This window comes from Anneissia japonica, unplaced genomic scaffold (assembly GCF_011630105.1).
Source record: "Anneissia japonica isolate Jap-2015-1 unplaced genomic scaffold, ASM1163010v1 scaffold285026_len86630_cov121, whole genome shotgun sequence".
NCBI lineage: Eukaryota > Metazoa > Echinodermata > Crinoidea > Comatulida > Comatulidae > Anneissia > Anneissia japonica.
The window spans coordinates 49,916-61,689 of NW_022713792.1; the positions used below are offsets into that span (position 1 = coordinate 49,916).

At 33.8% G+C, this 11,774-nt stretch overlaps 1 long non-coding RNA gene across 1 annotated transcript in view; it reads left to right on the forward strand.

Annotated features, from left to right (window-relative positions):
* Nucleotides 1–5,304, forward strand: part of LOC117108749 — a 10,369-nt gene extending 5,065 nt beyond the window's left edge. Inside the window, exons 2-3 of the long non-coding RNA XR_004445412.1 lie at nucleotides 4,911–4,985; nucleotides 5,148–5,304. This is a non-coding gene — a long non-coding RNA (uncharacterized LOC117108749). The remainder of the gene's footprint in view (nucleotides 1–4,910; nucleotides 4,986–5,147) is intronic.
* The last annotated feature ends 6,470 nt before the right edge of the window (nucleotides 5,305–11,774 follow it).

Below are 11,774 nucleotides of genomic sequence, written 5' to 3' on the forward strand. Positions count from 1 at the left end.
TCAAGGCCTAGACCTAGCCAGTATGGCTGTTCCATGGCAAAGCAACAACGTAACTTGAAATTTTCACTTTTCGAGAATAACATTTTCGAGTTAAAGTTTTTATGTTTGAAATAAATTGTTGTACCCTTCTATAATTTTGCATGACTATTATATCTATAGACATTATAATTATATGTAAAATTTTAATTACAACCTTTGGGTTATTGCAAAGTTATTAACGATATTTACAGATACGTTGTTTTACTTCAGAAACATGTCAGATGCAGGACCGCCGCAAGTACGACTTACTTTTTGAATTTATCATGTATTTTCCAACTTGTGCATACTTCGTTGTTAAGCTTTATATTGATATAAAAATATTAACTAGTTGATTTTGCTATGCCAGACTCCGTCAGCTCAAATAATTTTTTATTTCCATTCCGAAGCAAAACAACGTATCTTCATCGTAGATGTTGTTTTGACACATAATCTGGCAGTTACGTTGTTTTACCACGGAAAATCACTAAATTTTAAATTTTATGCTTAAAGATAGATGGTGCTATCTCCGAAACTACTCATTGTTGAGACCTGAAATTTTTATAGGTAATTCAGAAGTGTTTAATATACTCCCAAATATTATCTCAAAATATTATCTCAGTTATGTTGTTTTGCCTTGGGACAGCTGAGTAAACTAGCTAAGCCTAGGCTAGAGATGCCTAGGCTAGAGATGTTTGGAAATGTAAAAGAATTTAAAAAAATAAAAATAAAGATGAAAGTACCAAGACAAGCACGAATACTGCAGTATGATATGATGGGAATACGCCTTCATCGCTAACCAGATTGATTTAAGCATCTCTTGAGTCTCGGCCATCTCAGGTGCTCCTATCCAAATTAAAGTAAAAAAAAAACTTGCTGGCATGGAAATTAAAAAAAAATACATTATTGTACAATTAATAAGAAACAACAAAAACAGGCCAGTCTCTAAAAAATGGTAACTGAAGTACGAATGAGCGAAGGCAACAAGTTCCACAAATTAGGTGCAGCGACCATAAAAATCACATAGGCCTAAATTCAATTGGCAGGATAAGATAAGAAGAGTATTGAGGAGTGAATCACAACAAGGATAACCCACCCACCAGGTTCGAAGACTTGTTTCCAGTGGGACCCTTCTGGTGGTTAATTGGGCAATAGACTGAGACAATCCCTACTCTTTTACGAAGAGTGTACTGCGTTCTTTAACATGCACATGGGCCATATTGCACGAAAGATGGTATGCTAAACTTGTATTTTAGCCCTGCAGCTGAAACACAGGGAGAGAAGTAATGAGAATTAAACTGCGGACGTAGAGATCTCCATGGTTCAGCGCACACACAGTGGCTACCACCAGTTTAGCCGACTGAGCTAAGAACTGTGTTCTCACGGAAATCAATAATTGGTTGTTCGGACTTTTGACCGGAGTGAACGATAACATGTCGCAGAACGAAACTTAATTAATTCAGAAAGGCATGATAGTGACAGATGATGGATGGATTTAAAAACAAAACAGGAGAACCTTGAATACAATACACTATTATTGCTACACTATTACTATTATTTATTGGCAACCAATGAAGACTTCAAAGTATATGAGTGATAATGGAATTTTGGTGTGAAAAGATTATTAACAGTAATATTCATAATTATTGTAGTGGTAGGCCTGAACTATAGGCTAGGACTGCAGCCTATGCCTAGACTTCAGCCATATCCGTCTCCCGATCTGAAGCCACTGTCTTTAACTGTCATGTGTTTCCCTTTTATATGATATATAAAGTTCATCTCTGTTTAATTCTAGTCGATATCCCATATATTGACCTTCCTGGAACTCAAAACTGGCATAATTTTTATGAGGGCCTATTGACAAACAAAATATTCAATTCATCAAGTCAACCTCCTACCTACCTAGATTGTTAGCATCACAATAAGGCTAGTACTACTAGAAGGAGAGCCAAATTTGTAATTTAACACTGTCCACAAGCAAACCTTTTGTGCTTGTAAAAACCCACCTTTTTTTTACCGTTTTCACTCAGCTGGTTTGCAGATAGAATGCTATAATCATCTGTTCCTCCCTTATCTTCAACCATAATCGTGCTTAAGGAATTTAATAGAAAATGAGAATTAAAATGAAATACTGTATATTGCAGTCAAATGACTATGTTTTGTTTCCCACATCGTGTCTGAGTACAGTAGGCTGTGTCAATACATGATGAATCATTAATCTTTTAAAGGAAATAATCAGATTTGAAATTCTCTTCTCCAGTAATATTATATTTCCTCCAAGTATTAAAACAAAAGCTCTGATAATACCCACCATGGCAATGACCTTGCATCATGACTGTAAGGTACAGGACTGTCATTCTTAAAGTAATGTTGTAGGTAATAGCGGTTATTACCTACAGTATCTGGTACAGTGTAACAGTGTGATCCTCAGGAGAAATGTTCTTAATAGCACTGGATTAACTTTGACAATACCGTACCTCACCAAGTTTTCAAACTTACCTAAAAAGTACATGAATTGCATTCAACAAATGATGTCTGTTGTAGAGTAAAGCAGCTGTGAGTAACAATGCCATGGATTCCAGCTATTGAAATTTTTTAAGGGATTGCTTTTGTAAGTTGTTCCCCCTGCTGTCTTGCCCAACCCCTGAAATATCCCACTTTTTGACAATTTTTTAAATGATAAAAGATGTAAAAACAAGATAAATTTACTGCACACACTGATACACTATGACTCTCTGGTGTCCATATCAATGTTCAGTACGTTTCAGGCACAATTCCAGCATGTCGTGTGTGAGACATTTAGTCAAATTGTACCTATGGCCAGGCTGACGCCCCATATCTGTCCATGCCAGCAAAAAAATACATGTGATTTCTGAGGTAAAGTAATATATAATTTTGTGATTGGATTAGTAAGGTTAATACTGAATAGAGTGGTGGTCGAAATGTACCACCAACTTTTCAATAGTGCTCTGCTTTTGAACATAGTGTTCGGCATTTTCTAGACCCACATATCCTCCTTCTGAAATTTTAGGAGTTGGAATGTCTGCAATCCCATCACATTTCTGATGCCTCTGTAAACAGTATAATTAGTATCCTCATCCAAGAGCTCAATTACATGCCTTAACTACAGATGACTAAAAACTTGATTTCACAGTTAGTTTTTTAAATCTGCTCATGGTTGCACTGTGAACGTCCTCCTTTGCGTTGGGATTTTTGTGTGAAATGTTATGATATGAGATGTCAAAATTGCCCGCTATCAAGGCAACCTTGGCAACCCATTTTTGGTTTATGTTCAGATATGGAGATGAGTCAGCCCATGTCTTGCATTGCTGGGACCTGAGCCGATAAAACTAGGTCGATTAAATGATCTTGAGCTGAGGTAAAGTGTGATTGGGCTCAAAGTGACCCCCTACTGGAACAAATCCATTAGGCCGACTGTATGGTTGTGAGGCAGGATGTGAAAGATAGGCAGGCATGACAGATTGCTGAAATTTTGAATGAAGAGTGTTGATTTATGAAGATTAATTAAACTAGAGCAGAGGACTTACCTCCTGGTATATTACAAATAGGATGTTCAGTAGATTTGTGATTGACCTTATAATTTACAACAAGTTCATCATTTTTGATAACTACAGTATAAGGACTACCATCATCTACGGACAAACCAAAATATAATAACTGGATAATGGTCTGTAATCAAATAAGCGTTCTTTTCTTTTTTTCGCAATCACCCTGCTTATTTTTCACCACAATAATAATCTGAGATCCAGTAAACAGAATGAGGGTAAAAGGGGAGGGGAGGGACAATTGTTTGTGGACCCTTTGGCTACAGTGCTGCCGATGAAATATATATTTTTTAATACATAATTCTAAAAACAATTATTAATTATATTGCTGGTGAAAATCTCATATTAACATTCCTAAATAAGTAGTTAAAGAGTCCATAAAAAAAACTAACTTCAGCTTTACTTTGTACTTTCTGTAGTAAGCCTACTGTTTTGAATTTTATTTATAAAAATATAATTTAATATAATATCCACATAAAATTTTATGTTTAAACACTTTGAATTAGAAATTGCATGTTGCAATACAATGTGATTGTTAGTGACAGGGAACTACAGCATGGATGAAGGTGAGGCCTTTGGGATGGTAGATTTTAAGAAAGTAGAGCAATTTCCAAGCTACAAAATTCCCCAGATGACCGGAGGTTTCAATCTTGGCAAATTCTCAATACATCAGTGTCAACTGAATGTTTACTAGCGCACTGAAGATAAATTAGTATTAATAACATGACTTCTTGTTAGTATTATTGACCTGGGAAAACATGTTAGTATGTGAAAAGAAATGTTGCAGTGGTATAATAAACAAGTAAATATATAAAAGTTTATTGAAACTATCCCCCCACCCCCAGTTCTCCAACAGAATTATTGGGCCTAAAAGCACCACTGCACAGCTATCAGTGAATTATGAACATTACAAATTTGGTGGGATAGGGTCCTCTTTCTGACTCTAGCACATCATTGTCATAACTTGGCCTAGGATATTATTTTTTTTTTCTCTTATTAATATTACCTATTATTCGCAGCCTATCCCGGCCTCTTGTTCTCTCCAACTAGGTGTCCTCTGGGTCTGGTTATTCCCCAGAAAGTTGATTCCTTGAAGTTGCTTTAAAACCAAAAAACTCTCACAATTAGCATATTATTTTAATATGCAGACTTTTTTTAAATGTTGACCATTCAAGCTTTTTAATATTTAGGTAAAGACCTGAATCATGTTTAATCATGTTTTGCATTATTTTTTTTATATATTTGTTTTTAGTTGTATCTTGCTGAATTAATTTGGGCATGTGAATTTCAAGCATATTTGTAATTTTTTGTTTTTTTTTATACCACTAGGCCTTGACAATGGACACGCCGTCTGAAAGGGCTGAATAATAACACTGACGTGATCACCCATTGTGTTGATGCACTGTAAGTATATCGAACACTGAATAAACAGTCACTAGTATTGTATCGATTACTCTAAGTATAATGTTCCAACATGGATTAAGATTAGGAAGCTATTGTTCCCATTTAAAAACATGAAGAATCACCAGAGTTCAGCACTTCAAGGTATTGTGTTTGCTTTTACAGGTACTTCACTGATGCAAAGGAAGTAATATGTTATGTTACTGTAGATCTACTCTGATTTGAATACTATTTATGTAATTGAGTATTATTTAACATTTAAATCTGATGTTTACCTAATATGACTGGGGAGCCTTGATATATACCTTGGAGTATTAACAGTTATCAGAGCCTCATAAAAACTTTAGGAATCATAAAAGGAGGAAATGTTAGTAATTCAGCATTGTGTTATAGTTACACTATAGTAATATATTAATTAACTGTTTTATAATCAAATAATAATAATGAACATGTTTAACACTATTTTGGAGTTTGCATAAAAGGTTATTGGTAGTACCATATTTAACAAGCTTTGGCTGAACTAAAACTGAAATATATGCAACAGACACGAATAAAATAACAAAAACAAGAAGGGCATCACTCACAAAGTGCATGGGCATGCCCCCCCCCCATTGGGAGTTTGCATTAAACATGGTGTGTGTGTGGACCCCCTGTCAGAGATACTGTATAATATTGGACCATTCGTTCACATCTCGGGCTGCCAACTGAACAAAAACAATTTTGTACAAGACACAGGCCCGTAGCCATGTGCTTCCGGGGATGAGGGTTCTCTAGATATTGTCCATGGGCCGCTGATGGGCCCTAGTGGAGCACAGGGGTGAAGCCCTGGGGGTCTGGGGGAGAAACCAGCAAAGCCAGAGCAACTTTTTTGTGTTTTATGACTAAACAGTCTAAATAATGAGCCTGTAGAAACAGTATGTTTGAAAGTGCCTGTAGCTAAACATTCTGTCTGAGTCTATGTGTGTCTGCAGTGCATTATAGTAGAGTTGGAAGACTCGTTCGGGAAGTTTGAGGGGTTCATCAGAAAGAACCGTAAGCCTCTCCTGGCTACAATCTAGGCACGCAGGCACTACAGTATATTTAATAGTATAATCTGTATAATATTTTCTGAACAGTGTACAATACTATATTGTCATTTATCATAAACTTGATAAATGTCATTATATAATTTCCATCTGTCAATAGATTTAAACAGTTGTTCTGGTGTAATAATTTTTATATCTGCGATGTCATATGTATTGCAAAAGGGAAAATGAATTTCTGATTTTTTTTTTCTGACAAAAGCTATATAAAATAGATGTAGGCCATTGCTAAGGCAGACCTTGATCTTATCTTGTGTTATTAAAGATAAAACCACCACCTCCTGCTGTAAAAAAAAAAAACGTAAAATTTATTTCTTTGATTTGTATATTTAATTTATAAATAATTAGCTCTCAACTGAAAGGTATGATGAGAAATGATTTTTCTTGCTGATTGCGAATTTTTTTCTCTAGTATTTGGGGACGTACTGAGTATTCGGTACGATAACACGTCAGGTGGGGCAAAACATAGGTATATTTTTTTATGCAGAGAAAGATAAAGGTGATAAATTAATGAAGATATAGATGAAAATAAGTGAGTAAATAAATAAATATTTGAATATGCTATATGATGAAATACAAAAATATAATTAATGAATTAAAGAAATATTGTGAAAGTAGGACATTGGTACTGTGCAAACATACCGTATATAACTCGAACTGGCAGTGAAAATACTGTATTTTACGTAGACATGCAAAGTGTAATACTGTCATTGTTAATAGGATTCCATAACTTGCATTGGCAAAAAATCTAGTCAGAAGCAGGATCCAGGGATTATTTATCAAAGGAAAGGAGAAGGCCCCACTTTTTAAAGCTACGGGTATTACGTTCTGTCCGAAATATCACATTTTCGTTGACAAAAAAACTGTTTTCTGACCATATAAAGTCATGATGTGCCTATATATGGTCATGTGATGTCATGGCCATATTTAGGCATGTCACTTGTTTTTGTTAAATAAAATTTGATAGTCTGCATAGGGCTTAATACAATAGTAAAGAAATTGTGGCTTTTATGACACGTGAGAAGATCTTGTGATGTTGATTTCTAATGGTTTGCATCAAACAAGTACAGATTAATTTTGTTGACTAATATTAATGACGATACTCTTAACATTGTACTCAAGTCTCTATGCAGTGAAAGTAAATCCGATCCTAAGATGTAAACAAAGTGTTCGTTTAATTGCTGAGTTATTGGATCTGGGTAATTGTGACTATCAGCATACAACGACCATTTACTAGCTTGCAAGTTAATCACTTTGCTTTTTAAAGTTTATTGGATTGGATTGGATTGGATTGGATTTATTCGGTATAAACACCAAGGATAGCCCACGAAAGTCTCGAAAAAGACTTATTTCCAGTGGGGTCCTTCTGGTGGTGATTGGACAGTACACCGGGAGAAAATCCTCTACTCTTTTCCGAAGAGTGTACTGTGTTCTTTAACGTGCACATGGGCCATAAATGCACACAGGACCAACGGCTTTAACGTCTCATCCGAAAGAAAGTTATTATACAGTAAAGTTTACTCTAGCTACCCATTCTGTGCTGGCTCCACTTTTGCTATATGCTACTGTTTCTTGATGAATTTTATTTATGCGTGTACTTCTGTTGTCTGAAAGGCAGAGAAATATATTGTATAAAAAAAGAAAGTATACTGCTTGTTTGATTTGATCAATTCTGATTAAATGTTTTATATTAAAACCAAATATGGGCTGACTACTGTATAATCAGGTCTTTATAGTTTGAGTCAGTTGCCAAGCCTCATGGCTGAAGCTACAGTAGTAGGTCTAAACGGCTATGAAAGGGAAGAACCACTATCGCCTTTTAATTCGTGCAGCGTCAGCCATGACATTACATACAGTAACATGACATCAATTTTTTTCGCAAGTATTTTGGACATCTTAATATAATATTATAAATTAAAGCTGAACTTTAGCTCCGGACAGGATTAGCAACACAAATGGGTGCTTTTTGACCTAATTATCTTGCTGTTCATCTTCTTTTTATATATTTATGACTAAAATAGAGCAAGGATAAAGTTTCTTTCTTAAAAATGTTCAAAAACATTCCTAATGGAATGAAATTTATATTATATTTTCTAATTGCTTAAGTGCAAGAACATTTCTATCCCAATGGGATTTTGAGAGCATAAACGCTCCCAGAATTAAAGCACACTTAGAAAGATACAAATCATAAGTAAACTTTAGTAGCTGCAATGATATCAGGTATTACCTGCAAATCAATAGAAAAGCTTTTTAAAAAATGCATTATATAGAACGTTACACATCAATGTGTATAGGAAACTAACTTCAGATTAAGATCACTGGTACTAAGATACTTGTGCTAGTAAACCCTAAAAGTAGAATTAAAGCAATATCTGCTTCTGGATTTATTGTTGAGCATGTTTACTTTTCACACCACTCTGTGTGGGCCAGCTTGTAATTTGCCGTAAAGAGATGGGTTTATAATGCTAAACTTGTTGAATAACATAGCAAATCCTTTCATTTGTAAATAATATTATATAGAGTGAAGACAAAGACATTTTAAAAACAAGATCTTATTAATTCTGAAAACAGACATTTTTCGAGCTAGGTATTTCTTATCCTGTGTGGTGAAATGTTTACTGTCGTTCTACTCAGATACGCATTCGTATATTTACAGTACAATACTTATAGAAGCATACAATAAATCCCTACTTGCGTTCAGATAGACGTGTTTTTTTTAGCTATTGATTAATATATTCTATTACTTCAGACAAATGTGAAAAAAATAAATCAGAGTGAGAGAGAGGCACAATTGCTGGATAAATTATAGTAAACTTGAGAGATTGCTTCCATTTTTATTTATGTCCTGATATCAAACTTCAATCAATTGATTATTCAATCAATTGATGAAGTAATCAATTGATCAATTAATTGATTAATTGATATTAAGTCAATTGATAGACTGTTCAACTTATTGAATAATCAATTCCTTAATCAATCAAAAAATCAATCAGTTCACTACATATTATACAACCTATTGCCCTGAATTAATAAAATGTGCTTACATTTTCACTTAAAAATAATTAATACATATTATTAATACTGTTATTAATATTAAAAGTTAATAATGATAATAAAAATAACATTGAAAAGATTTTTTCAGTACTGTATATTTCTTAATTTTATAATGTTTAGATGTAGATAAGTACTATTTGATATTTAATATCATCATTGTATAATGTTGTTTAGATTTAAATCATTTTATTGTTGATACTTAAAAGACTTGTCTATAATAACTTGATATAAATTAGATCATTTCAGTACCATATTTTATGTGGTCATAAATCATGTGTCTGCAAAGTAGTTGTAATAAATTTTATAAAAACATTGAAGTGCAAACTTTTTGAAAACATCAGTTTTAATAGAGTATATTAATATTTTTTATTCATGAAAAGAAATTTTTGCTGTATTGCAAATAGTAATTCAATTCAAATCTTTTACACTTTCTTTTTAAATTGTTTGGTTTATAATCCAAATTTTGTGAGAAGCTTTACAAAAAATGCATGCCCAGCCTCATGCCCCCACTAAATTCTGCCACTACGATGGGTTCGTTACAACACAAACAATTCATACCACATTTACAGTATATCACTACCTCAAAATAGCCATGTGAAATTCAGTTAATTATGAGCTATTAAATTAAAAAAAAAAAAAATGTAATAGACTGATGCATAGTGAAATGAATACTTGGAAAGTAGGACAGGTTGAAACATACAGTAGTACAATGAACTACTGTATAATAATGATAGATATTAGATTGATGGATAAGAAGTTAGAGTAATGCATGGAGCAATAATATTCTCAATGGTTAATGGATGTGTGTTAATACAAGCACCCTCCATCATGTTGTACTGAATGGTAATGTACTGGTAGGTACAGTGTAAGGAATTTATTTTTATAGTGTTATGTGGACTTAGTAAAATACATAATGTCCACATCGCATTCTTTGCTATGAGCCTGTGACTTCTTGGGAGAGAATTAGAAATGTTAGTATTTTTTTAAAATGGCAGAAATTCAAATCTAAATTCGCTTAGCTAATTTCAGTAGTAGCATAGGGTATAAAGCTTTATATGGATCATTATACTGTTGTTAAGATCAAGCAGGGATTTATACTATACTGTAAGTGCGCCCTCAGGCTCCCTGTAGTATAGCGATCGTGCCTAATAGATTCAGAATAGGCCTACAACAATTCAGAATTTACTGTTCAATGTTGGCTTCATGCTTGGAGTTGAAAAAAAATATATAAAAAGTTCATTAAAATGAACATATTAGTTTTCTTGAATTAAATTCTTTAAAAAAATAATTTGACAGGTCTACAGTATGTAATATCCAGTCTATCTAAACCAGTCTAAGCGACTATTGAAACTATATACAAAATGGACATTGAGTAGCCACAATCAGTGGCAGATCAAAGAATTTTAAGTAGGTGAGGGTAGTGGGTATTTAGGGAGGGACCAGACCACCTCAGTCCAACCATATTATTAGGGCTGAGGTAAGAAGATTTATTGCACAATTTATAAATTGCAATCATTTATAAATGGTGCAAGTTATACTTTACTAACATTACCCTCTGGGAACAGGTTTAATTATTTTAGTAGATGAATCCAGCTTTACATATATGAGTCTGCTGCCCTCTACCAACAGATTCAGAACAGATCACCTCTTGTTATTGTCAAAGATCATCTTTTTTTTTTTTTACAGTATTCTACATTTCTCCTCATTTATTGTTAGAACGATATCTCAAAATTGCCGCGAGCTACGCACATGGAATAGTCACAATAAGCTTTTCAATGTGACCAGCCATGCGTGACGTCATCTACGCGCAATTTTGTGTTTTTACATTATCGATCATAATCCTAACCAATTGTCATTTTGAAATCATGTACATGAATTTTATGTGCGCGTTAAAATTTTAAAATGCCCAAATCACTTTTTGACTTTGAGCATGTTTCAGGCCATTTTGAGCATTTGAACATTTTTCAAATTTTCTGCACTGCGCATGCATTTTTACACGCGGTGCACGTACGGAAGCTGGAAATTTAGTTTTTTTACATGTTTTGAGTTTTTGACACTGTATCCACTAATTTCCATTCTTTTTCAGTCATCTTATGGCCAATAGCAATGCCGTACGCTCGCATGAAATATATGAATCCTTGTGCATGTTTTTATCGATAAACACTGAAAATTTGCCAAAATCATGCCTATTTTCAATCAGTTATATAGTAGCTCCTTAGGATGAAAGGTGACCCCCAATTTTTAATACCTATTCTTAACGCACATGAGGTGTAGATATGATTTTATAGATCATTGTGGCTGATCGGACATTGTGACGTCATCATGTTGCCATTTGAATAAAAAAACAAGAGCGACCGCTCACATGTTCTGCGCGTTGCTCCATGCTTAAATACGGTACAGGCGCAAGTTATTATATTTGGTTTTTTTGAAGAGCTAATAAGATAGGAATAAATAGAATGTTTATTTGTACAAAAAAAATTTAATTTGGAATTAAAAATTAAGATACATAAAATTGAACAAAAATAACTTCTTAAAATTGGAAAAAAAATATTGAATATCTATATGCGATTGGAACTCACGACCTTATGTTCTTTAGAACACATGCTTCACCGACTGCGTCATTCGTGCGATGTGCGCTATTAGTGGTAATGGCAAT